Genomic DNA, 27,504 nt, shown 5'->3' with positions numbered 1-27,504 from the left:
CCATTTATGGTGTCCAAGAACATCCAAAAACCCATCCTCGGGGCTAGACACCCAAGCTGGGCTACTAGGGAAGGAGGGCCGAGGTGGAACCAGAAAGGACATGAGGGAGCTTTGGAGCAATGGAAATGTTCAGTTTCTTTAACTAGGCCCGTGCTTAAGTGCAGGTGGAGTTACTTTGGAGATGGCACCTTCAGAGCCGCCATAATGGTGGCCGGCGTCTAGGGGGACGGGATGGTGTGTGACACTGGGAACGTCAAGGAGGTGGGGGAGAATGGCCTAACCCCGTTGCTGGGAAGTCATGGGGATGGGCAGAAAGGCCTGAGGAGAGACAGATCATTGGAGACAGGACCTTCGTTAGGTCCCATGCCAGGCCTGGGTGCCCTGAGGCAGGTGGGAGGGTTGAGGGCATCTTGCATTCCACCGTTGCCTAGAAACCCCTCATTGTTATCTGATTCTTAGCTTTGCGCTGGCTGCAGTTCAGGGACAGTTTGCGGGATTGTCCGACTGTGCTGGATGCTTTTCGCGGAGTGGACCAGGTCAGTTCTATAACCCGCAGCGATGTCCTGGTTTAGTGGCCTTAGCTCCAGCCTAGGCCACTCCCTGGGGCAAGTGGGTGGTAGTGTAGCATCTTTCACTGGACACATCACTAATTTTAGAAAAGATGTGTTGAGGAAAGGAAGTGAAAAGGTAGAAGTACCTGAATCTAAGACGGAGGTTGAAGACTCTCAGTCGATTTTAAAATCAGAGAATGAGAGACTTAAAACTCTTTATAGTGATCTAGAAGAGAAGTATGAAGCCTCAGAGCTTCAAATAAGACAGCAGACTACTAGTTACAGACATCAATTACAACAGAAGGATGTAGATATCAAACTCCTTACAGCAAGACAGATAGCGCTAAAGGACCAACTGCTGAAGCTGCAATCAGTATCGCGGTCAGTAGATCCTGCAGCTGGCTGTGTACCCCCAGTCACTTTACCACCTCCACTGGGTTATGATACCAGTGACCATGCTTTAGCTGTCCAGAATAATGATATGGACTTTGCTGACCTCATTTGGTCACAACAAGAAATAAATAGATTGTCAAATGAAGTCTTAAGACTTGAGGCTGATGTCAACCACTGGAGGCATGTTGCCCAAAAGTTCACAGCGCAGGGAGCAGAGAGCTTTGACCAAAATGAAATCTGCAAACTGCAAACTACCATCAAGGAACTTGAACAGAATCGATACAAGGAAATTGATGACCATCAACTTGAAATAGTGACAATGCAGAGTGTTCATCAACAGAAACTGGCAGAAGTAAGTCGTAGCCATCGACAAAAATGTAGGGACTATGAAGAAAGGATTGGAGAACTGGAAAATCTGTTACTGCACGGTGGCTCCGGAATTGGACCAACTCATGACTTTCAAATTCATGATGTGCAGGAAGCTATTCAAATTCTACAAGCTGAAAAGGAAGAGTCCACCAAGAAAATCAAAGAACTTGAGGATAGAATGAAATACATGAATGGAAAATTATCTTCTGTAGAGAGTGAAAGAGATGTTTCAAGGAGGGAACAAGACCGGATAAATGAAGAAAATAAGGAAAGAACTGAAGAGGGTGAATTGCAACCTTACGTTATGAAGCACAGCGATGCCGTGACAGCAAAGGATCGAGTGCTTCCACCAAGTACATCAATGGAGGAAGTGTTCAGAGCGCAGCAAGCACTGTCGGATGCTGACAATGAACCAATGAGACTGAGCAGCTTAAGCCAGGATAACAATGTCATCGAACACAACCTGAAACTTCAGGAACGAGTCCAAGTTCTAGAAAAAGAAAATTCACAGCTAAGTCAAGAAAAGGAAGGACTTCAACGATCACTTGTCAAATTGAGCAATGATTACAAAGTAATTAAAAGCACAGCTACAAGAGACATCAATTCTGGTTCAGAAGAACATGATTTGAGATGTGACTTGGAACTCAAGGAAGGACAACTCAATGAGAGAATTACTAAGAAGGAATTACTGATACCCGAGTTAGGAGAGTTGGACGAGCAGAAACAAGAAACTGCAGAGCGCATAGTTTTGATGAAAGATCAGCGATCAGAACAGCAACATGAAGGAGACGGTGTCATCCAAAAACTAAAACAAGAGCTTGAGGAAGGAAAAAGGAGAGTCCGTCAACTTGAAGATGATCAGATGAACATTATTAAAGAGTTGGATATGCAAAAAGAAAGGTTAATTCAAAGTGAATTAGCTGCTAATGACTTGCTTTTAACCAAGCAGAAGCTTGAGGACAAAATAGAAGATTTAGTACATCAGCTAAATCAGTCACAAGACTGTAATGTCAACATCCACAAGGAGAACTGTGAACTGAAGGAAGTTATTAAAGAAAACAAGAAGGAACTTTCAAGAATCAAGAAGGCATTCACTCGGTCTCTTAATCAAGACCCGAATGGGAAGGTTGACTCACTTAAAGAACACGAGGCCGAAGTTAGAAACTTCAGGCAAAATCTTTCTGAAATACAAGAGCTCAATGTCAACTTAAGCAAAGTGGCTTTTGATCTCAAACTGGAAAATGAAAAGGTGGTTTTGGCACTTGAACATGTAAGGCGTCAGTGGGAAGAATCTATTGTTGGTAACAACCAGAAGTCTCTGGGAAAAAACACTCCAGTGGAGGCTTTAAAACTGGAAAAAGGACAGTCAAAAGCAGAATTGTGTCAGGCTGAAAAGAGGCTTTTGGAAGAAATGAGGAAGAACGAGCAAATGATTGAAGAATTCTCAAATACACATCACCCAGATAGCTCTGCCTTACACCTGGAGCAGGAGTGTTTAATGCAACTCAGTCAAGAGAAAGATTCTGAAATAGCAGAACTCAAGAATATTGAGCAGATCATTGCTGACCATAAAGGAACTCAGGCAATGTTGTCATCTCGTTTAGAAGAGCAGGAGCAATTGAAACAACTTATAGAAGAGAAAGAAATTTTTCTTGAAAAACTGCAAGGAAGTTCAGATCCTTGGGAGGAATTAGAGAAATACACTCAAGGCTTAAGAAAAATGGAACTGTTACAGCAAACCATCGAAGAAAAAGACACAAGTCTTGCATCCATGAAAGAAGAAAATAGTCATCTGAAAGAGGAATTGGAACGACTGAGAGAACACAGTCAAACCAAATCTACGATTAACCCTAACATGCTAGACACTATTGTGGATCTAGAATCTGAGAGCTCTCCATCAAGTGTCACGAAAGGCAATCTTGAGGAGAAAGTAAAACATCATCCGAAGCAAACTAAAGATCCAAACCAGACTAAGACGCAACAGTGTCAGTCTTTACAAGAAATGGATGGTCTTGCAAACCAACAGGAGCAGATGAATATTGAACACACTCAGCTCTTTGCAGCCAGAGGGGAGGAGATCGAGAATTTACAAAATGCAATTGAACAAATCAAATCCCAGTTGCCCGAAAAATCCCAGCACATGCCAACAGAACATTCGGATGTTTTTCAAGTGACAAAAGTTCAGAGTCTTAATGTAGAAAACGGAACTGAAAAGCATGACTTATCTAAAGCTGAAGCCGAAAGATTAGTAGAAGGACTAAAAGAACAAAAATTAGAGATTCAACTTCTCACTGAAAAGAATATCCATTTAACTGAACAGATTGATCAGCTCTCCAAAGGTGAGGCTGGTAACCTAACCCAGCTTATCCAGCAGAAAGATTTGGAGATACAGTGTCTTCATACCAAAATATCTTCAGCTTCCTACACCCAAGACGAGGGGTGTCTTCAGCAGCAACTGCAAACGTATGCTTTGGAAAGAGAACAAATACTGGCTGTTTTAGACGAGAAGACTAAGGAAAATAGCATTCTTAAAAGGGAAAACTTCAGAATGGTGGATATCATTATGGACAAAGTGGCAGATCTTGAGAAGCTCCGAGATGCAAATATGAAACTACCCCCTAGAGCTGAAAGCAGTGAACAGGATATGTGTAGAGAAACTATTCAGAATTTATCCCACATCATTCGAGAAAGAGACATTGAAATGGATGCACTGAGTCAGAAATGTCAGACATTATTGATGGTTCTGCAGAATTCCAGCAGTGGTCATGAGGTTAATGGTGTTAAGGTTAATCAGTTTGAGGAGCTTCTACGGGAACGGGAACAATTAAAGCAGCAGGTTTCGATAATGGAAGAATGGAAACAGCACGTGGAGGCCACGGTACAAAATATGCAGCGTGGGTCAACCCATCTTCAGAACGAGCTTCAACAACTTCAGGCCCGGGTTTTCATGGACAGTGATGATAAATCTCAACTACACATGAGCTATACTGACCTGATCAAAAATTATGAAGACAACAAAATCCGACTCAAAAACATGGAGATACAAGTTGCACAAATGCAGCTCAGCCTAGAGCAGCTTTGCAATGCCAAGGCTCTTCTACTAGGGAAACCTGAACTGACCTTACCGCAGCCCTCCACCGAATCGCCTCCTTCCGAGTCAGCTGCCTCTCTTGAGGCAGTTAAGTCTGATGAATCTAGTGAGTCTTCAAAGTTGCTCCAAGAAGAGATAGAAGAGTTAAGAAAATCAACAGAGGAAAAAGATGCAGCAATTAGAACCCTCCGGGAGGATAATCAGAGACTGTCTGAGTCCATTGCAGCCGCCTCAGAACTCGACAGAAAACAACATGAAGACAGGGATTCCAAACTTCAGCAGCTCCAGGAGAAACAGGATGACTTACAAAACTTACTCCAGGAAAAAGAGCTGTTGCTCAAAGCCAAAAGTGATGAGTTACTTTCTTTAAGTGAAGACTTCACTAATGAAGTGAGTGAAAATGAAATTTTGAGGCAGGCGGTAATCAACCTGAAGGAGAGAGTCGCCAGTTTGGAAGTGGATATGTGTAAACTCAAAGAGGCCAATGAAAAAATAGTAGAAACATGGAGGGAAAAGGAAACAGAAAATCAAGCACTACAACAGACAAACATGCGGCTTTCTATGATGCGGAGACAGGAACACTTGGAATGTGTGGCCGTGAAGGAAAAAGCTCTTGCCTTGGAGCACCTAGTGAAAGAAAAAGAACAAGGCAAGAGTGGGGAATTAAATCAGCTTTTGCGTGCAGTGACATCAATGCAAGAAAAGACACTTATTTTTCAACAGGAGAGAGATGAAGTCATGTTGGCACTGAAACAGAAGCAGATGGAGAACTGTGCCTTCCAGCGTGAGGTTCAACATTTACAGGACAGAGAAGTACGTTTGAAGCAGGAGCTAGAGCGAGCACGTCGCCTGGCTTTGGAATCCAGAGAGTCTCATAACCGTGAAGCCTTAGCTGCAGAAGACAGAGCGGCTCAACTCAGGATGAAAGTGAAGGCACTGGAGGAAAAGCTCCTTCTGTCTTCTAACGCAATGGAAGATGCAAGCCAACGAGCCCGTTTGCGGATGGAGTCATTGAAGGAACAACTGAATGTTGTCACCAGGCAAAAAGATGACATTTCACAACAGCTCTGTGCGTCCCGACAACAAGAAAAGCAGTATGCACAAACACTAGCTAATCTGAAGATGGAACTTGCTGAATGGATGGAAAAGGCAGACGATCTAGAAGGGAAACTGCAGAAGGCAAAAGCTGTGTTGAATCTGAAGGAAGAAGAAATTAAAGTTTTGACAAAACAAGGTGAGGTCCAACGGGAAGTGCTAGATGATGTGCAAAGGAAACTGCTGGACTTAGTAAGTAAAGCAGAAGAAAAGGTCGACAAAAGCTTAGTAAGGAAGCTCTTGATGGAGTATTTTCAAACACCCAGACCTCAACGCCATGAAGTGTTACAATTATTGGGAAACACTCTGGGCATTAAAAGGGAAGAAATGGAGCTGGTTTTTAATGAAGAGCAAGGCGGTAGTACCAGATGGATGGCTAGGTGGCTTGGGTCGAAAAGTGTCCCCAACACACCTCTGAGACCAAATCAACAATTTATGCCTAAGAATTCTTTTTCAGAACTTTTTGCTCAATTTCTAGAAACAGAATCTCACTCTTCTAGTCCACCATCAAAAGCCTCTACTGAAGATACAAAGACTTCCAGTTCACCGGGAAGGAAACAACTGGCTAAAAATGCCCCACCAAGTCTTACAACGACCCTAGGAGTCGCACCCAGAACACCCAGTGTGAATCACTGCTCCACTGCTGTTTCACTTATTAACCCAGCTGGACCTACAACCGATGGATCGGAGCATCTTCTTTTAAATGCTGTTACTGATGTTCTGCCCACATATGCACCTTTGCTGCTGTCACCTGGCAAGAGCGCTGGAGTTGTGCCAAAAGACCGTTCAAAGCAGTAGATGCTTCTTCAGCCAGAGATGAGACAGTCCTAAAGAAACCGGGCACTACATTTGTGTACCTTACCACAACATGGCCTTAAAAAAAAATAAGGCCGTGTATATGTATTCAGGTTTACTTTGTTTAATAAAAATATTAATACCTAAAAAACAAGTGTGTTGTAAGGACTTTGAAGATATTCACCAAACTTAAAGCAGTGGTTACTCCTTGTGAGAATGAGCTTTGGTGGGATGGGTGGCTGTGGTCCAAGGACACTTCAGATAGTTTGTAAGGCTTTTGATCAGCATTTAATAAAGCCATCAAAACCCCCTAAGACCATCAAATGGCCATGGCCAACTCCCTTGCCCATCTCAAGAGCCACTCCAGAGCTTCGCTGCTTTCCTGAATTATGATCGTGCCCTCGATACTAGAGGCCAGAAGTCCTGAACCCTCAATTTCCCACACCTGCTTCCTACGTTCAAGCATCCATCTGTTCTTCTCCATTCACCTCTGCTCTTTCCCCTTTTTTTTCAGAGGACAAGGGGTCCAGCTTTGCAGCTGAAGTCTCATGGCTCCTTTGTACCCTGGAAACTATCCAGTCAAACGACGTCAAAGACCTCATTCCACTAATTTCCCATTCTGCTTTATCTTTAGTTGTCTCTTTCCCTGAACAGAAGAGCCTGCCAAAGCCTCTGCAAGCAAAGCATCCTCCTTTCTGCTCCTTCAGGTACCACCTTCTATCTCTACCTTTCACAGCTGAGCTTCTGAAACTCTTCACTCCTTGTCACCATCTCACTTCTCACTGATTTCTTTTTGAAAGCTCCACAAAATCTTGTCTCAATGCCCCCTAATTTCCTGATGCATTAGAAATTCGTCTTTTTAGTTACTTAAGCTCTCTGTAGCATCGTATAAACGTTATCCCCATCTTCATTCTTTTAAATTCTCTCCACCTTCTTTCTTTTGGGGTGCCACTCGCCTTAGTTTCCCTTCCTGACATTAGGCTCTTTTCTCCCTGCTTCCTTTGTAACATCTTCGGACCACTTCGTAAGTGGGCATGTTCTCTAAGGGGCCATCTTCAGCTAAATGAGTCTTCTCCCTCTCACTGTAGGCACAGGGCAAGCTCACCCACTCCCCCGACTGGACGTTCACCTGGATGCCAGTGACTTTTGAATGCCTATATCTAACCTCACCCTTCTCCTGACTCCACCCTGATTTATCTGCTTGTCTGCTGGATGTCTGTGGGCTTCTCAAAAGCAACATGTCTGAAAGGGAACTCAGCATCTGCCCTTAGAACCCTCCTCCCCCTCCCCTTTTGTCTTCTAATAAAACCTCTGTGCATCTTATCACCCAGGCAAGAGGCATCAGAGCCATGGTTTATCTCTCTGACTCGCCCACTCCATAGCCAATCAACTACCAGATAGACCTTACTTCCTTCCCTTCCTTTCTGCTCCCATGGCTCTGATGCAGCCTTTCCTGCCTCTTCCATGGGCTAGTACAGTGGACTCCTCCCTAATCTTGGTGGTTCCAATCTCGAGCTCCCTTGGATCCATTTTGCATGCTGCTGTGAGGATGAACTTTCTAAGGTGAAGATCTGATGTTACTTCCCTGCTATAAATTACTTCAGGTTCCCCATTACCCGGAGTCCACACTTTAACAGAATAACCAAGGCCTTGCCTGTGTAGCCTTACTTCCTGCTCGTCCCCTTCATGTGGACCACTGTTCAGCCACGTGACACTTCTTGCAAACACGAATGGACTCTTACCCAAATAGCTGTGAGCCCATGAGGCTAATCATAGCAGGGTAATGCCTTCCACAAAGTGCAGATCAGAAGAGTTTGATTGGCCTCCTCTTCACTTGTTGGTGGGGCGGGAATTCCCACCCTAAAGCTGTGGGGAGGGGCTGAACACTGAACAGGTGGGTCTCATAGCAGGTTATTAGTCACATAGACTCATAGTCCAGGGGGTGGAGGGCATGGCAACAGCAGGCAGGGCCACACGGAGGTTGCACTTGGGAACAGAGTGAACCAGCAGGGGCTCTCGGGGGCAGACTTTGGAGTAACAAGAGGGTGGAGGTGACTCCGTTGTCCACTGGATGGTGTGATTCCCTTCTCTAAATGATTTCACAGGCTGGCAGGGCACTGGAGGCGGCTACTTGGGGGTAAACTGCAGCTGTTCCGGGTGATAAGGAGGGCGATTTGGCCTGGGGACCTGACCTATGGGAGCAGAAGGGGAGGACAGTTTGAAGTTAGACCATTTTAAGCGCCTCTGTTTTGCCTCTAGTCCCCTTAATCCTGGGGGAATAAAACGGAAGGCAGTACTTAACCTTGAATCTTGATTTCAGGGTGAATACCAGAATGGATTCTTTGATACCTTGGTATCAATTTAAACCTTGGTGATTGAGAGTTTTAGGAAATAGAAGTCCTTCCCTAGGAAGTGACGTTGCCACTTGACCAAGAGGGAGAGGTGATCATCCATAATACAAAGTGTGTGGACTCTTTCCTATTGATGTCCACTCAGTTGACCCCAAGGGGTCTGGGAGAAGGGGTGATGTCCTCTAGCACTACAGCATCTGGCAATGAACTGAGGACAGGAGGCCACCCCCACCTACAGGTGAATGGGCCAGAGGACTCAGGTTTGGCTTCGTCTTGTAGCAAGGAGGCCTTGAGAACCACACCGACCTTGTGAGATTCCACTTCCATGACTCAAAGAATAACAGGACACTGAGTATGGATGCTCAGATCCTGTAAGAGACTGTTTTCCAAGGAGCCCAGTGCAGAGCCAGCAATTCCTGCTCTGATGGTACGTGATTCAGGGCCCAAGGAGGGCAATTTCTTGCATCAGGAGCCCCCGGACAACTTACGGACATCATAGGTGGTCCAGAGACCCCAGGAAGCACAGGAGAACGTTGCTAAATCCTCTTCACTGAGAGGAGTGCTTGTTGATCTTAATTTAGACAGACTCTAGAGTCCTTTGTCGGAGGGGCTCCCACTCACGGTGGGCTTCTTTAAAAGTGACAGCATAAATGGGCTTAAACACAATTTGTAAACAAGGAGCACGTTGCCTGCAGAGCCCCAAAAGGACTCAAAGATGTCGGATGCGATTGTATGTCCTTTACAAGTGTTTCAAATAAATGTCCTCAGAGGAGGATGTCATCAAGGTGATGTCGTACCTGTCGTCCTGGAGAAGGGTGGATACAGTTATGATCCTGTCTGCAAAGATCATCTGTGACAGCAGAGCTGCTAGGTGCCCTGTGGGTAACAAGGCAGCAGAGTACCGTGTCCCTTTGGAGAGAGGGCCAGCTGGCCGAGAGGAGGTTGAAGTAGACGTTGCTGGTAAGGTGACTTTGTCCATGGCCTGGGTCAGGCCCCCCAGCCCCTGATGAGCAGATCAGTCCTCTGGTGTGCTGGTAAGCACCTACAGGAAGCAAAGCCCACATGTATTGATTAGGGGTTTTGCACTGAGAGAGCAGTTGAATACCAAGGCCCCTTCCCCCAACTTTTTGTTTCATCAGTTCCTTGGCCATGGGCTGTCATGGATGTGCACCTCAGTACCCTTAGGGATCAGGAGAGCTCATGACAGCAGCAAGGGAAGCAGCAGCACAGGACACACAGCACAAGGAGTCATCCCCAGGACGGTGCTGGGCCAGGGGCACTTTCCCAAACACAGTCTCTGTGGCTGCCCCAGTGGCGGCCATCAGGCTGGACACGGTGACCAAAGTGCAAGTCCCACACCCAGCACGTGGAAGTCAAGCGCCCACCAGTTAGGGCATCGTGTTGTCCCTGGTCTCAGGTAGGAGCCTCGGAGTCCACCTGCCAGGCACAAGCCACAGCTGATGGTACGTCAACTCCGGGATATAGTCAATGTACAATAGTTATTGCCTAGTTGGCGAGAATGAGACGTGAGGATGGGAAGAGATGGCAACATCCATTGGAGACAACAGAATGTGAGCTAAAGCCCAGGCAGGTCAGCAAGTGGCACTTACATCCCAGGCAGTAACCGCTGCCTTAAGAACCAGTTACCTAGCAAAGGAGCGGGTAGTTAAAGCGGACCAGGTATCCCCGGTTGAGGTTAGACCATCCTGTTCATGAGTCAGTGTTTTTACTCAACTCTCCCTCAATCCATGGGCGAGAGTAGAGATTCCTACCCTAGGCTGACAGGGCCGACTGAACACACAACCCTCAACGCCACACAGATGGGACGAACAGCAGCTTACTAGTCTCACAGACCGGGGAAGGACACCACACACCACGCAGGGCCACACGGAGGGTGGCACTTCAGAACAGAGTGAACAAGCCACAGCTTAGGAGGCAGATTTTGTGGGGATGAGCCCTGGTTCTGGCAGGAGGGTGTGATGGGCTTGTCTGAGTAATTCCATGGGCTGATAGGGGATTGAAGCCTGCTGCTCGGGAATAAGCAGGCACTGGGTCTGGTCCCTGTGAGAAGGATCATTTCACTCAGGGACCTTGTATATGGGAGAAGAGGGAGTGGGGAACTGTACTTAGGTCATTTGAGGCCCTCTCGGTTTTTCCAGATGCTAAGACAGCTCTCAATATTGAATCTTAGTTTCAAGCCTCATGCTACAAGAAAGTATTAAAAAGTATTTCTTCCTAGAACTAATAATTCAGTTCAATAAAGTCATAGGATACAAAATAAACACAAAAGTCAACTGTATTTCTAGATACTAGCAGTGACCACGTGGACATCAAAATTTAACATATGTGTATAATTGCAAATAAAAATAAAATACGTGTGTAAATCTAACAAAACATGTCCAGGACTAGTATACTGACAACTATACAACACTGATAAAAGAAATCAATGAGCTAAATAAGTGGAGAAATAGACCGTGGTCATGAATGGGAAGACTAAGTATGGGAAAGATGTCAATTCTCCCAAAAATTTAGATTTAATGCAATTAAATAGACAGATTTTTTCTTTTTTAACATTTTTTATTGATTTATAATCATTTTATAATGTTGTGTCAAATTTCAGTGTTCAACACAATTTTTCACTCATACATGGACATATACACACTCATTGTCACATTTTTTCTCTGTGGGCTACCATAACATTTTGTGTATATTTCCCTGTGCTATACAGTATAATCTTGTTTATCTATTCTACAATTTTGAAATCCCAGTCTATCCCTTCCCACCCTCCGCCCCCCTAAATAGACAGATTTAATGCAGTTCCTATCAAAACCCAGTAAGAATTTTTTGTAGGTACAGACAAGATCGTTCTAAAACTTGTATGGAAAGCTAAAGGAACAAGAATAGCTAAAACAATTCTGAAGGAAGTACTATGTGGGAGCAACCAGTCTACCAGCTTCAAAACTTATCATACAGTTGCAGCCACCAAGACTGTATAGGCAGAGGGCTAGACGCAAGATCAATGAACAGGGAAACCCAGAAACAGTCCCACACAAATATGCTTAGCTGATTTTTGACAAAGGTGCAAAAGCAATTCCAAGGAGGAAAGACAGCCTTTTCAACAGGTTACACCTATGGAAAGCTTGTGAGGAAATTGCACGCCCAAAACTTGGAAAACAGGACCAGCAAAGAAGGAAGCTGATGGTTTGACTGAGGTACTGCCAGGTGGTGATGGGGAGGGGAGGGGCAATGTGCACTCAGATCAGGATGAAAGCTGCAAGTGCTGGGTAACAGTTGATTGCATCTTTCTGAATCCAGCTGCTTCTGATTGATCAGCTCCACAGGCTCCGATCATTTTCCCATCAGCCCCCACACTGCAAACTCAGGTCACCCCCTAACTGAGCATCCAGTGCTCCAGACTCCATTAGCCTTCTCATTAGCATCATTCTCAGGCCATCTGAGGTAGCAAGGTGGATCTCAGGGACTCCAAAGGTATATCCTCTCAGGTTCAAGCCTGCCAGAAAAGAGAGCTCTTCTAGACTTACCAACTCCCATTCAACTCCTGATCGGACCCATCTGGTCACCAACTCTCTGCCCCTCTCTCCCCACCCCAACCCCTGCTACACTTCTGAAGTGTAACTAAGGTGATCTTGGGTGTGATTGGCCAGGCCTTGGAAAGGTTACACACCCCAGTGTGAGGCATGGAACCTCACCTGATCCACGTGGACTAAAAGGAGAGTTTAGTTCTCCATAATAAACTCTAGCTGTTGTTAGAGAAGAAATACTGCATAGTGAAAGCAGCAAATGTCCACCCTGGCCTCTCAGGGAGGAGTTCCATGTTTAAACTCAGCTTTTTGCTTCCAATACTAATTAATGTTCACAGGGATTTTAAACTCTAGTTTCTCATCTCTTGACTTTATCAGAGGATGCAGATTTAGTTTGCAGTGACCGTTCTCTGGTTGGGACCCCAAAGTAGTCTCATATCTTGAGGCATCATGTGGCTTGAGATGGGTTAGCTTTCCATTTCCAGGTTCCACTCCTGTATCATAAAGTTCCCGCCCCTTGCTTAATGGAGCTTAAAAGGAATGAGTTGGCCTTGCCTGCTGGAAGCCTTTGGAGTAGAAAAGCTGACCAAAGTTCTCTGAATCATCAGTTCCTCTGAATCGAAGGCTCAGTAAACATTAGAGGTAGTTTTCTCATGAAAGAACAAGTGTATCAACACAAATGCCTCCACCTTTTGCCAGTCACCCTCAGCTTCACCATCCAGACCTATGGGATTGACACTTTATACTGCTCGCTGTTGACACATTACCCATGAACACTCATGGAACATGTACACTGCCAAGCTGGGTGACTATATTTATTCAGTGGTTTGCATTACCCTCTTGGCAGAGGACTATTCAGAGAAAGCAGTGTATTTCATCTCATCACATTCCCCCAGGCAGAACTCCGTAACTTCAGCCTTCCCCACTTTCATTTCTACTTTGGGTACCAATGAGCTCTTGTCCCTCCATTGAATACTAAGCAAGCATTTATATACCTGATCTTGCCCCAAGATACGTGTACTGGATTTTTGTTGATGTTTGTTTACGTTGCATGTGTTTGTGTATGATCCAAAGTTCTTAGAAGTTTCAGTATATCCATTCCTTGCTCCTGACAGGTGATGAAATGGAATATGCAAACACACTTTAAATAATTTATTTAGAAAATGTCTTACAGTAAGTCAAGTATGAAGTATATGTAACGAACATCTTGAATTGACATAATAATGAAGCAAACACACGTGAACCCACTCCGGCTTGAGAAATATTGAGGAGTCCATCTGCTCCTTCCCCATTCCCTTTCCCCCTAGTCTCGTACTCTCCCCACTCCCTAAAGGTCACAAAAACCCTGATTCCTATTTTTCCCCATTCCTTTACTTTTCTGTATATTTGTTTACCATATATGTGTGTTTTCCTAAATAATATTAGTTTTGCTTGGGTTGAACTTTACAAAAATGTTGTATTTCTTCTTTCACTGAATACTATGTTTTTGAGATTCAGCCATTGATACTCGTAACTGGTAACTCTAGTTCATTAGTTTTTACTGCTACATAGTTCTCCATTGTATTAGTTTTCCACACATACCTTCCTTCACAGCGTTTCAAAGGCGATCCTGTGTGCCTAGCTCTTCACCCAGTTCCTGCCACAGAGGCTGCGCTCAATAAATACTTGTTCAACAGCTGAATGAGGAGGGAGGGTATAGCTCAAGTGGTAGCGCAGCATGCCTAGCCATGCTCCAGGTCCTGGGTTCAATTCCCAGTACTTCCTCTAAAAATAAGTAAGTAACCCTAATTACCTCCCTCCAAAACAAGGAATAAACAATAAAATGCTTTTTTTTTAAATTAGCTGAATCAGATCTAGCTGACTGTAATACTGATACTTGTTTCCTCCGGCTTCTCTGCCCTTCGCTCCAATGCTGAGACTCCTGTCAGCTCTTCTGCCCTGAGTTAATTACAGTTATAAAATTTCTTGACGAGCCGTTAAGAAACCGTTAAGAAACCGGCGGTCCGCCCCAAACTCCTAAGACTACAGTTCCCGGAAAGCATTGCAGTGCTCTCTTGCGTCAATTTCAATTGACCTTCCTGTTATGAAAACTTCCGGGTTGCATGGGCGGGGCCAAAAGAATTCCCCAATGAGCACCTCCGTGGGCCGAGGGGGTAGCGAAACTGTCCAACGAGCGTCTCGACAGGGGCGCCAATACGCGCGGAGGTTGCTGGGGCAGCTGCTGTGGGCGGTGTCACTGCGCCGCGCCCGCTGAACCGGGAGGAGCCCAGCCCCTCTCTTCTACCTTGTCGGGGGCTTGCTCCTTGTCCCGACGTCTGTCGACCCCGCTTCCATGTACCCAGTGGGCCCCGCACCCCCGAAGCCTGCACGCCCATGGCCACTAGCCTGAGGAGGCCGTCTTTCACCTCCCGTTCTTCCCACTCTAACGACACGGACGACGAGGGTGTGCGCGGTGCTTGAGAAGATGCTTCTATACGTAAGAGGTGCCTGCAGGCGCGGGATTAGGGGCCGCCGTCCCCGGGGGGGCTGGGGCCTAGGTGGGAGGCGGGCCTGTGTGTAAGGAATACGCTTTTACGCCAAAGGCACCGGTCAACTCGTGCGACACCTGTGAAGTTTATAGAGTAGGGGTTCATTTAGTTAACTCATAATTATCTAAACTTCTTGTGTGCCAGGCACGGTACGAGCCTGGGGATCCCGTGACTGGGATATGGCGCTGAAATCAGGCAGACGTGAACTTGGCCTCCTTGGAGCCAAAGTCTTGCTGCAAACACACGTGAAGCAAGTAACAACTGCAGTCTTGATGGGTTATGAGGAGAAGCGCAGGTTCTCCCTCTTTTATAGGTTGCATTCCATTGGGACTAGTCACGATCTCCAATGTGCACCTGAAACTCAAGTTAAGGGGGGAAATGACTTGTGCAGGACCACATAGTACTTGCGTGCAGAATCAGTACTTTCCAGAGCTCTTGCCTGTGTGCTCCAGGAGTCTACACTTTTAGGGAGTGTGAGCACAGGTACGTGAAAGCCTGAAAAAGAAAACATGAGGCTTGAGTGTTCTCCACTCATTCATTCAGCAAAAATGATCCAGAGCTTACTTTGGGGCAGGCCCTTCCTTTTGGCTGGTTGGTGGATATTCCAGTACCTGGGAACACGTGATGAACAAGACTAACATGGTGTGGGAACTCACTGTCTAGTGGGAAAAGGCAGACAGGGAGGAAACAATTACCCATGAAATAATTACAATTTTGTGTTGAGTGCTGAGAAATACGGGGCACCATTAGGGTTTGTAATTTAGGCAATAATGTTTGAGCTGAGAACAGAAGGCTTAAAAAAAAAAGTAAATCGGGATGTTGGTGTGTTCAGGCTGAGCAGGGAAGGAGCATGGTCTGTTAGAGGAACTGTGTGAACGTCCTGGAAGCTGGGGCCATGTAGGGACTGTAGGGGAGGGAAGAACAAAGTTTTGGGTTAAGGCTTGTACTTTTTGTCGGTTCTTGGAAACAAAGCATAGTGTGTTTCAGAACATGAACTCTGGAGCCAGACTATCAAGCTGGTCCCAGCTCTGCTATTTGCTAGCTGTGTAAACTTGGGCAAGTTACTGAACCACTCTGTGTCTCAGTTTCCTGATCTGTAAAATGGGCATGATAATAACGCCCAATCATGGGCGCTTGTAAAGATGAAAGGATAGTCAACATTAGTAGAGTACTTGAAGCAGTGTCTGGCGAGTAGTAGGTGTTAGTAGTGGTTCATTAAATAAATAGATAAATGCGTATGTATTAAAGGCTTGGAGGCAGTCCCTGGTGAAATTTGTGAACTGAAATGAATTGGACCTGACATTACTTCTTATGTTTTCCGTTGCTATTAACCACATCTGTAGCACTGTTGAAACAGAAACAATTTTTCTCATTTGCTAAGAGAATTTGAAGAGTGGTCAGAATTACCGGGGGAAATAAAACACTTTGCAGTAGCATGTTAGGGTTAGGGTTATATAAAATTTTTTGGTAGTGTCGGTTTAATATTTGTTGGGAATATTTTTGCCCAACTTGCTTACTTTAACAAAGCCAATTAGCTGTAAAATAGTTGAGACACAAAAATATAGAGAAATAGTATAACTAGAGCGTGCCTTTCCTTGACTCTCTCTTGGCTGGTTTTCGTCATGTCAGCTCTTCTTTGCCTTAGTTTCCAACGCCCTCTGTGTGTACAGACGTCTAAACGTTGTACAGGATGGTTGGATTTGGAACTGCAGAGGATCTAGGGCAGTAGCTTCCAGCCTCAATGGCCCATCAGCATAGCCTGGGGGCTTTTAAAAGATACTCAGGGCCTCCTGTAGACCCACCAAATCAGAAGCTTCTGGGATAAGTCCCGGGTCGTGAAAACCACACGTGTTTGCCACCTGGATGCATTCGTCAAAGCTTTTCTTGCACTGGGTTTTCTCTCAGCTGTTAAAAAAAATACGCAAAGAGATTGTGAGAATCCATAAGTTAATGTCTGAAGATACTTTGCAGGACTCAGTGACTTTCAGGTTCTGTGATACTGTGATCTCTGTCTTCACCGTAACATATTCAGCCCTTCAATCTCGTCAAAAAGTAAAAAAGAAAAAAAAAAGTCATGTTGTGAGATAGGGCTTCTTTGAATGAATTGTGGACATATTACTCTTTCTGCCTCAGTTTCCTCATCTTTAAAATGGGGGTAATAATGGTAACTGAGCTTTTGGATGTGAGCATTAAAGGAGATACTCGATGAAAAGGTTAACACGGGATCTGGCACTAAGTGAAGACTTCGATAAATTATTGCTAGTTTTGATTTCCCTCCAGTCTGAGGATTACTTGTTTTGAAGTTACTGAATATGTAGTAGTTGTGGGTCAGGCTAGCTCCTGCCACACTGACTTACAGCTGTAAGATCCCTAAAATGGTGTTTAAAAAGCCAGTTTGCTTCCCAGGGCTCCTACCGTTCTGTTATTTCTGTTTTCATTTGCTCCCTCCTTTGGGACACAGCCCTTCCGCAGGTAAGAATGTTACCTGTCTCCGCCGGTTGTTGTGAGGATTAAATGTGCAGTGCTTGCAGCAGGGCTTGGCACATAGTAAGTGTTCCAAATTGATAGTAACTGTCACCATCACCATCCCCATTGTCACGAAACCATCATCATTGTCATCATCTTGGATTCCTTGTGTCACTCCTACAGTGACAACTCTTTTAAAAATTTTTTTTGTATTTTTATTGAAGTATAGTGAGTTTACAGTGTCGTGTCAATTTCTGGTGTACAGCATAATGTCTCAGTCATACACATACATACATATATTCCTTTTCATATTCTTTTTCATTATAGGTTACTACAAGATATTGAAGAGAGTTCCCTGTGCTCTACAGTAGAAACTTGTTGTTTATCTGTTTTCTTTATAGTAGGTAGTATCTGCAAACCCTGAACTCTCAATCTGTCCCTTCCCACCCGCCTTCCTCCGCTGGTAACCATAAGTTTGTTTCCTATGTCTGTGAGTCTGTGTCTGTTTCTGTGCATAAGTTGACTTGTGTCTTTTTGTTGTTGCTGTTAATTCCATTTGATTTAACAGTTATCTGTATAGTGCTTACGATGGCTAACTTTCCCCCCTCCCCATTCCTCTTCTTATTTTCCTCATCATTCAGTGCCCCAAGTCAGTTACCCAGTCTCTTGTTTATCCTTGACCCCCTACCTCCTCCTGTCACCCCCACTGTGTCCTCTAAAGTGACCCCTCCACAGTCACCAGCTGCCTCTGTTTGCTTAGCCTCCCCTTAGCCATTCCCTCCCTCTCTTTGCCTTGACTTGGGGGAGATCCTTCTCTTAAAGCCCTCTCAAGTCACACCTCGGATGCCCTGGAAGTCTCAGGATCGAGAGGTTCAAAATTTGTGTCCCGACTGCTCTTTGTCCCCTCACCCCTTTCTTTGAGACCCATGCCCCCTGCACCCTCTCCTCCTCCACATGCTTGTTTTCTGCCTGCTGCTGGTTATTCACCTACCTTGTTGAAGACTTGACACCTGGCCCACAGGCCTTCCTCCCTGCCTCAGTTCTTGGTGTGCTACACACCGGGCGCTCTTCCCTTTAACACCTTGTCTGCGGTGATTACTTCTTCTCATCCACCTCTGTCACCATTCCCGCCACGATACCCTGCATTTCCATCTGGGTGCTGCACCAGCTTACAGCCCCACCCTCCAACCCCAGTCTCTTCTTTGCAGCCAACTTGGTCAGTTATTTCTCATCTGCCGTCAGCATCTTTCTCCTCGGGACCTCCATGGTTTTCTCTAGCCTGAGAGACCTCGAGGCTGTTCCCTCTCAATTGAGCTTAGAGTTCATAGTCCAGCCTTCTGTAATTCTCTTGGCAATGCCTTTATTGCCCTTGCCCTTCATCCTAGTAAACCCCAAACCCTGGTGGGACCAGATTATCCACTTTCACCTTGAATACCGGTGGGGGAAATCACACAGCCTGGCACGGCCAGGTACCGCTGTGCGTTCATGTCAACCAGCTTCACCTGCGTCCTTTCTAGTATGAGTCTCTGGTCAGCTTACCTTCCCACTCTCTGCCGTAGTTCAATCAGACATTTTCCGCTTTCCGCAAGCTTCTGATTTACTCCACCCTCCTTCATCTTCAATGTAACAGGATGATGTTATGGGTATTGCTTAACGTAGAAAATGCTTACCTTCCGATTGGCACACTGTTAACTTCCCTCCAAGAAGCTCAGCCATCCTTTCCTACTGTTTAAGTTGTGAACGTCTGCCAGCAAAGACCATTAGAAACACAACGACAGTTAAATAAGTTTAATTACTCGTTTTATTGAGGGAGAACTCTCATCCTGGGGAACATCGAGGCCTTTCCGTATTTGGGCTTTGGTTGGATAATTGGGGGCAGTGTTCCAGGAAGCAGGGATTTGCTCTGGATTGGATGCTGAGAAGAGGTGGAGACAGTTCTGGGATTGGTTAGCACAGTCAGTCTTTTCTAGAAGGAGGTGTGACTAGACTAAGACACGCTGTAATTTACAAAGAAGCCACAAGCACCCACGTCAGCCTGGAGAGAGGAACGTTTGCTACTCTGCAGGCAGGGTGGCCTTGTTTTTGGCTGTTCAGACAAAATTATGAAGCAGTCCTGTTTTGTCTCACTTCATCACCGTGCGACCTTTGTGCTGGTTGTTCAGCGAGATTGTTTATTTCCGACAGGAGGACCATGCAGCCTCTGAATACGAGGCAGCATCTAACAACGCTGAAGCCCAGCTCACGGCACCAGGCCAGCTCCTAGGGGTTAGCGCTGCTTTCAGTTTTTTCACGGGGAAGGGGTGAGTCTTAAACAGACAAACAGGTGTTTGCCAGGCAGATGACAATAGCAGGAGCCGAAGAGCATAGAGACTGAAGCCAGCATGGTGTCTTAGTGAACTTGCTATCAGGTGATGGGAGGAGGGGTGAGAGCAAGAGAGAATTCTAGAGAGATTGTCAAAGGAATAAATGGGGAAGGTCTTGAGGGCTTTTCAATGGGGAGAATGACACGATCTGGGTTTGTGTTTTTAAAAATCCCCAGCAGCCTTGCGGGAGATGGGCCGGCAACAAAGAGGAAGCCTGTTCCCTTTTCCTTCCCGCCGGCCACAGCTCCCACTCAGTCTCCTTGCTCCCAAATCTTGCAAGACGTCTTTATTGTTCTACCTGCTTCTAGTCTAGCTGCCTACCCTGGCTAAGTGATTCGGCTGCGGCCAGGGTGATGTTTCAGAATCACAGATCTTCTCCTGTCACTCTGTTACTTGGTACCTTCTGGTTCTCCATCAGCCACAAGGTCAAAATCCACACTCCGTTGCATGATACACCTCAACTTTCCCACTCTCCGCAGTGCAATCAGACATTTTCCACTGATCGTGCTGCCCTGGGCCTGATCACTGCCACCTGGAAATCGCCATTCGGATGTCTCAGAATGATCTCAAATTATTTCTAAAGCCGTGCTCAAGATCACCTTCCTGTATTTTCCTTCTTGCCACCCCTCTCAGGGAATGGTGCCATTGTCCACTCAGACCACTGCAGGCATCACTGTGGAACTGCCCTTTCACTTATCCCCAAAGCAGTCAATCACCCAGGCCTTTGATTTTTGTCTGTGAAATATCTCTGGACTCTGCCTCCTTTTCTCCACCTCCACTGCTGCTGTCTCAGTCCACACTGAGGTCATGGGCCAGGCCACTCGTCTGCTCCCTGAGCTCCCCAGTTGCTCCTACCCCCGGCCCCCTCCAGCCATAACTTGCAGTGAAGCCAGAGGTTTGGACCAGGTCACTCCCTAGTGTAACGGCTTCTTGTGATTGTTAGGAAAAGAGCAAAGTTCCTCATATGGTTTGCCCAGCCCTGCCTGCTCTGTCTGGTTTCTCCAGTCTCACTTCACCCTCCTCTTCCCTTCACCCCTCCATCCTCTCAGTTCCCCGAGTGTGCCCTGGCCCTGCCTTCCTTGGGGCCTCTCAGCAGGCCGTTCCTTCCCGCAGTGCTTCCTCCCACCCTCCTGTGTCTGATCAATTTCACATCATCCCTCGGATTGATGCATTCATTCGACGTTCTTTATTGAGACCCTACTCAACTTATGGAGGTCTGGTTCTAGTGCAGGTGGAAGGGAATGGAAACAGGCAAGATTGGAGCTCTTATGGGGCATTTATTCCAGTGGGAGAAGCGGCCAGGAAACACACAAGCCAAACACCTGGCACGTGAGCTGGGGGAGATGCAGCAGGAGTGCTGGGGGGAGTTGTAATGTGAGCTGGGGTGGCCAGGGAAGCCCCCCCTGCCGAAGGTCAATGCTGGGGAAAGGAATGAGCCCATGGAGGGATATCTGGGGAAACAGTGTCCCGGGCAGAGGGAAAAGAGAGAACCAAGGCCCCGAGGCATGAGTTGGCGTGTCCCAGGAGCAGCAAGGCCTGAGCGAATGAAAGGGAAGAGAGTAGCAGGTGTTTCTGGCTCTTGGAAGGACCCAGCTGACACTCTAAGTGAGGTGGGAGCCGAGCCGCTGGAGGGCTTTGGACAGAAGATGAAGGTGACCTGACTTGGGTTTCAGCAGGGTCCCTCCAGTTTCTCTGTGGAGGCCAGACTGTTCAGAGGGCAAGCCCAGAGGCAGGGAGACCTGCTGTCACAATATCCCGAGTCAGAGATGCTGGTGGCTTGAATCAGGATGGTCGCGGTGGAGGTGCTGAGAACCCGCCCGATCCTGGATCCACTGTGAAGGCAGAGCTGATAGAACGGACTGACAGATTTGGGGGTGGGCTGAGACTGAGGGGTCGAAAGTGACCCCAGGGTTTTTGGCTTTATCTCAAGGAAGCCATCTGGCCCCTGCAGACAAGCTATAGCCCCTTGTTACGCATTCGCATAACACTGCACACACCCATTTGAATTCAGACATATTGTTTAATGTTTGTCTCCCCCACCAGAATTAGCACAGTACCCAGCAGGGACATGTGTACCTTAGTGCCATTCGCACGATAGACACACAGTAAGTGTTTGTCAGATGGCTAAAGTCAACTGAAGGCAGAAGTTGAAGATTGTTTCCCGAGGAGTTGTTAAAATTCTGTCTTTCTGTTTTCCTGGTTTTCAGTGGTCCGTATGTTTTAGAAACCAGACCAGGGGCTGTAAGGCTGAATTCCATTGTGTCAATTATAGACGTTCATCTGATTTCTCAACCGAACTGAAAAATACCCCACCCGCCCCGCCTTGCCATGCAAGCATCTCACAGGATCACCTATGGGGAAAGCCTGTGTTTTCCTAAGGGCACCGGCCTCTCGGCATATTGATTGCATCTTCACAGCTCTGCCCCAGACAGCAGGGCCAAGATTTTGATCTGAAATATTTTGAAGGCAGGTGCCATGCTGTTCTCCACCTCTGGGGAAGAGGCATCACTTTCGAAGTAGAACATTCTGTCAAGGAAACGGTAGCTGCCAAACTTGCTCATCAAGAAGGTCAAATAATTCATTGATTTTTTTACCCCCCCGCCTTTTTTAAATAAAAGGAATGAATTAGATTTTAGAAAATATCTGGGAAAGATAATGATCTTAGATCTCGAATAGAAATGTCACTTTTTTTCTCTCTAATGTTTTTAAGTGACAAAATTGAGGTGAGGTGACCTTGAACAACATGGGTTTGATCTGCATAGGTGCAGTTATATGGGGATTTTTTTCCCCTAAATATGTCTATAGTTCTACACAGTCCTGTGGTGGTTCAATCTGCGGATGTGGAACCGAGGATACAGACAGCCGACTGTAAAGTTACACGTGGATTTTCTAGTGCATGGGGTTTGGCGCCCCGAGCTGTCACATTGCTCAAGGGTCAGCTGTACATTTTCTCCACTCAGGAGCCTAGTCTGAGCATATTGTACATGTAATTTCCCCCAGATCTGCCCTTCTTGTTGTTTTTCCTTTTTCCGCTGGCTGCACAGAGTTCTGCAGTGTGCTTGTACTTTATTTGGCTGTCCTTTTGGCCAACATCTAGGTGGTTATGATTTTGTTCTTCAGTTCGTGCTGTGATGAGCAGCTTTGCCCATGTGTTTGAGTTTTCCTATGAGATAGATTTCAGGGGAGAAGTTTCTACAGAATGGTGCTCAAGTTATATCAGTTTCCATTCCATCCGTGGTGAGTGGAGATGCTAATCCTGAGACCTTGTCAGTCTCTTAGATTGTTTATCAGCCGGAAGGTGGGGAATAATAACCTGTTTTTGATTTGTGTTTCTAGCTTCGAGAGTGAGGCCAAGCACTTTTTGTCCGCTCACACTCGGTGGTGTTTGTGATGTGAACCCTCCCTCCCATGTCATTATCCTGCCAGGCTGTTGTCTTTTTCTCGTTTGGTTATTTGTATTTTTATTACCGATTTGTGAAGCCCTTTTGTCTCTGGGATGGTGATCCTTTGCCTCTGTGTTTGTTGCAGTGTTTTCTCTCCAGCTGATGCTCGTCTTTCAGTTTAGCTTGTGTTGTACATTTCTGTTTTCTCCTCCACTTTTAAAAGTTGAAGTTTCAGTGATTTACAATGTTGGGTTTGTTTCTGGTGTACAGCATGGTGATTCCGCTATACATATGTATGTATTGTTTTTCATATTCTTTTGCATTATAAGCTATACAAGGTATTGAATATAGTTCCCTGTGCTATAAGTAGGACTTTGTTGTTTCTCTGTGTACATTTCGTAATGTAGAAATCATGAGTTATGGTACAGAATCTGACATTCTAACTTTAATGGCTTTTGGGTAATGCTTTGAAAGACCATTCTCAACCATTACAACATTTTCTTTGGCATTTTGTGGTTTAGTTTTGATGCTTAGATCATCCATCTGGCTTTATTACTTTGTATGTTATAAACTAGCTGTTTTAACTTAATTTTGTCTCAAATTATTAGCCAGTTGTCTGCACAGCATCAATTGAATGATCTGTATTTCCCCTTTGATTTCAAATGACCCTTGTGTTATATACCAAATTCTTGTATGTACTTTAACACAGCAGTGCATATGTCACTCTTGACTTCTGGTTGAAATCGCTTTTTGTTTGTTTGTTTGTTTGCCCAGGTAATTTATTATTGGAGAGTTAAAGACCCTGTGAAGGCATTTTCCCAAACATTTCAGAAGCTTTATCCCTATCAAACAGCTAAAGTTGTTAAACTGAAGTGCTTTGAAACTTATTCCGTATGTTCAGGCTTCTAATTTATTAAGAAGTCTTTCTTTTTTTCCTTCTTTCTCTCTTTCTCTTTTTCCATTTTGATGTGTAAGCACTGTGACTCACAAAGTTACTCAGTTGTGAATGGATTGAAAGCTCCCATTAGCTTGCTTTGCAGTGAAGAATAAGGTTTGTAGTAGGGATATCAGAATTTTCTTAGTCTATTTGAGCAGCTGAGCTCCAGGAAGAAAGAAGAGAAAAGTGATATTAGCAAAAGACATGAATGTCCTAAGTCTGTCCCTTTTCATCAGGAAAGCAGTAGCTTTTGGGGAAGCCCTACCTGTTAGACTTCTGTGTGCTTCTTATCAACCAGAATTAGGACACATGGCCCCCTCGCTCGCTGCAGGAAAGTGTGGGGAGGTGAGAATTTAAAATAGGGCAGATTGATGCCTCAAACCAAATTGACATCCTCTTAGGAAGAAGAAGCAGTGGATATTGGGAAGAGAACTTGGAGGGTCTGCTACATCCCACATGCTTTCTTTTTTGCCCTCTCGAGAATTTTTTTAGGTATTCTTAAGCAAGAGGGAGGGAGAGGAAGGGTTTGGGAGAGAGGAAGATAATTTACACAGAATAATTGTTCAGTTTGATGAGGGTTGACAGTTGTATATATCTGTGTACGACCACTGGAACAAGATAGATAATATTTCTGAAACTCCAGAAAGTTCCCTTCTGTCTCTTTCTAATTAGTCTCCTTACCCCAAGCTAGCAACCATTTTCTGATTTCAGTTCCACAGGTTAGATTTGCTTTGATGCTTCGATCATCCATCTGGCTTTATTATTTTGTATGTTATAAGTTATTATCTTAGCAGATATAAATGGAATCATAGAGTCTGTATTCTTTTGGTGTCTTCTTTCAGTCAACATATTCTTTGAGATTCATCCATGTTACACACATTGTCAAAGAGGGGCAAAGCCGGATACTAGTTAAAGTGGTAAGGTCGGATTTTATGCAGTAATTACTATTGCAATAGGGGAAAGAATCCAGCATGAACTAAACTCAACTCCAATTTGTACAGAGGGTGTTTTATAGGGAGAATGAGAGAAGAAGAAAGGTGGTGAGCAAGAGCTCAGTCAAGTCAGTGAAAAATTACACAAAGTGGGAGAGAGTGTGTTGGTCTATGTGAAACCATCTGGATTTGCTAAGTGGGAGACAGAGGCCCTGTCTTCAGATGTTGGCCAGAATGAACAGTGAATTCTTTTGGCAGCCTTGAGTTTCCTCAGGCAGGTACACTGAGATGGCCTAGAGTCATCCTAGGGGAGTGGCCTTGAGCTGTTAAAAACTCTCTTAGTGTGTGTTCAGGTCTTTATATAATAGGTCAAGGTTGAGGTCTAGTTGAGAAGAGGGCTCAGAGGAGCCTGGCTAGACATTGGTCAAGGAGAGAACCTTTGCCAGTGTAAAATAGTTGACTGCTTTTTATGTTGTGTGAATATACTATGATTTGTTCATCCATTCACCTGAGGATGAACATTTGACTTGTATCCAGTTTTGGCCAGCGTGAATAGGGTGCAATGAACATTCTTATATAAGTCTGAAATTTCTCTTGGATAAATACCCAGGAGTGGAATGGCTTAGTCTTAGGGTGGGTATGTGTCAACTGCCAGACTAATTTCCAAAGTGGTTTATCAGTTTGCATTTCCCACCAGCAGTGTCTCCAGACTCCAGTTGCTTCATATTCCTTGTTAAACATTTGGTGTTGTCCGTGGGTGTGAGAGGGCATCTCATTATGTCTTAAAAGGCACTTCCCTGCTGACGGATGTCGTTACGCACTCTTTTGTGCGCTTGTCGGCCACTCCTACATCTTTTGTGAACTGTCTATTCAGGTCTTTTGCCCATTTTTGTTGATGATGATGTTGCTGCTTTTGACTTACTTGGAGTTCTGTTACATATTCTAGATAGGAATCCTTTGTCAGATAGATGTGTTGTAAATATATGTACATGTATAGGAAAATGAAAATTTTAAATATTTACAATAGCATTAAAACACCAACTGTCTAAATCCCAGTCCAAATTCTAACCATCTTTTTTGAAGAAGTACACAAATTGATTCTAAACTGTATATGGAAACACAGAGAATTTAGAGTAGCCAAAAAAAAAACCTTCAAAAGAGAGCAAAGTTGGGGAACTTAACACTACATAATACTACTTAATTTTAAGGCTCACCGTAAAGCTACAGTGATCAGAAACAATGTGGTTTTGTCACAAAGGTAGAAAAATAGATCAATGAAACGGAATAGAGTTCAGAAATAGACCTACAACCGGAACTGTCAGCTGATTTTTTTTCCCCAGGGTGCCAAGTCAGTTCAACGGGGGAACGGAAAGCCTTCTTAACCCATAGTTCTGGATCAACTAGATATTCAGATGGAAACACTGACTTCATTCTGTACACACATTCTAATTGGGGCTGGATCATAAACTTAAATATAAAAGCTGAAACCATAAAGGTTCTGTATGAAAATATAGGCAGCTATCTTGGCAGCCTTGGGGTAGGTAAATATTTTATGTATAGAACAAAAAAAGCACTAACTACGAAGGAAAAATAGATACACTTAGAAAATCAATGGACAAGCCACATCCTGGGAGAAAATATTTGGAATACGTGTTCTTAACTGTTTTATTTCCAGAAGTGTGTTAACGTTATTCAGGTCCATGGATGGCATCCTGTTACTGTGTACCTGTTAATTATATCAAATATATATATATATATATATATATATATATATTAAAATTAGATATGAGACGTTGTACCAAGGGGGCTGATTGGATTCTCCTACTTACTTCACTCTGTGAATGTTGGTTCCTTCTCTGTTTACACTTTGCCACTATTCAATGACTGCTTACGAGAGAGACAGTAGATTGTAGATCATATTACGCCTTGTAAAGTAATTAGACATTAGATGAAACCAAAAGGCAATACTAGTAAGTCTCCTGTGGGAGGAAACCAGCCTGTGGGCCTTCTTCATTATTCAGGCCCAGCTTTTTAGGTGATTCACGACTTAAAGTCTTGCGGATCTACTTATGGAAAGCGACAAGAGTCTTTCCAGAATTCCCAAGAGGCGAACAAATCCAAACTCTGTTTAGGTACAGAGTTTATTGGCCGTAAGACCTTGCTTTCTATCTCCCACTTCTAAACCAAGAATAAAACCAACAGAAAATAGAAACCAAAAAAAAAAAAAAACTAAAAGATATAAAAGAACAAGAATACAAATTAAAAATTAGAGTTTGTAAAGCAGTACCTTAAAGACCACAAAGCAGTATGCAGTAAAAATCCCAAACTTGAAAATGAATGCTAAGAATATTCAGCTGATTTTAGCAATTGATGTATATGGATATACACATACACACATATGTGTGCATCCGTAAACAGCTAAGCAGTACCTATGTGCAGATACACAGAAGCACACGGATACCATTTAAGCCGCTGAAGTGTTGGGGGAGGGGTGTAAATCCAAGTGGGTAAGTAGGTTTGTAAAGCAGTGAAGTTAATTTCCCTCAAGGTCCCGTAGTTTGGGGCAACCACCTTAGGGTTGTTACGAGGGCCCCATGTGTTCCTGTTTGTCAAGCATTTGCAATAATGCCTGGCATGCAGACAGCACTCACTCAGTGAGTGTCCTTGAGAAGTGATATAAACCAGCCCCAGCCTTGATCCTCATACTC

The 27,504-nt window shown here is 44.8% G+C and overlaps 2 pseudogenes; both read left to right on the top strand.

The window, feature by feature from the left end:
* The first annotated feature begins 451 nt into the window (after positions 1-451).
* LOC102544584 (thyroid receptor-interacting protein 11 pseudogene) lies at positions 452-7,870 on the top strand (annotated as a pseudogene).
* Positions 7,871-14,343: 6,473 nt separating this feature from the next.
* The window catches only part of LOC102528712 (leucine carboxyl methyltransferase 1-like), a 32,967-nt pseudogene continuing 19,806 nt past the window's right edge, over positions 14,344-27,504 (top strand).

The sequence above is a fragment of the Vicugna pacos genome, chromosome 18, assembly GCF_048564905.1.
Source record: "Vicugna pacos chromosome 18, VicPac4, whole genome shotgun sequence".
Lineage (NCBI taxonomy): Eukaryota > Metazoa > Chordata > Mammalia > Artiodactyla > Camelidae > Vicugna > Vicugna pacos.
The sequence above is the reverse complement of the archived record's forward strand: the minus strand, read 5'-3'. Positions and strand labels throughout refer to the sequence as shown.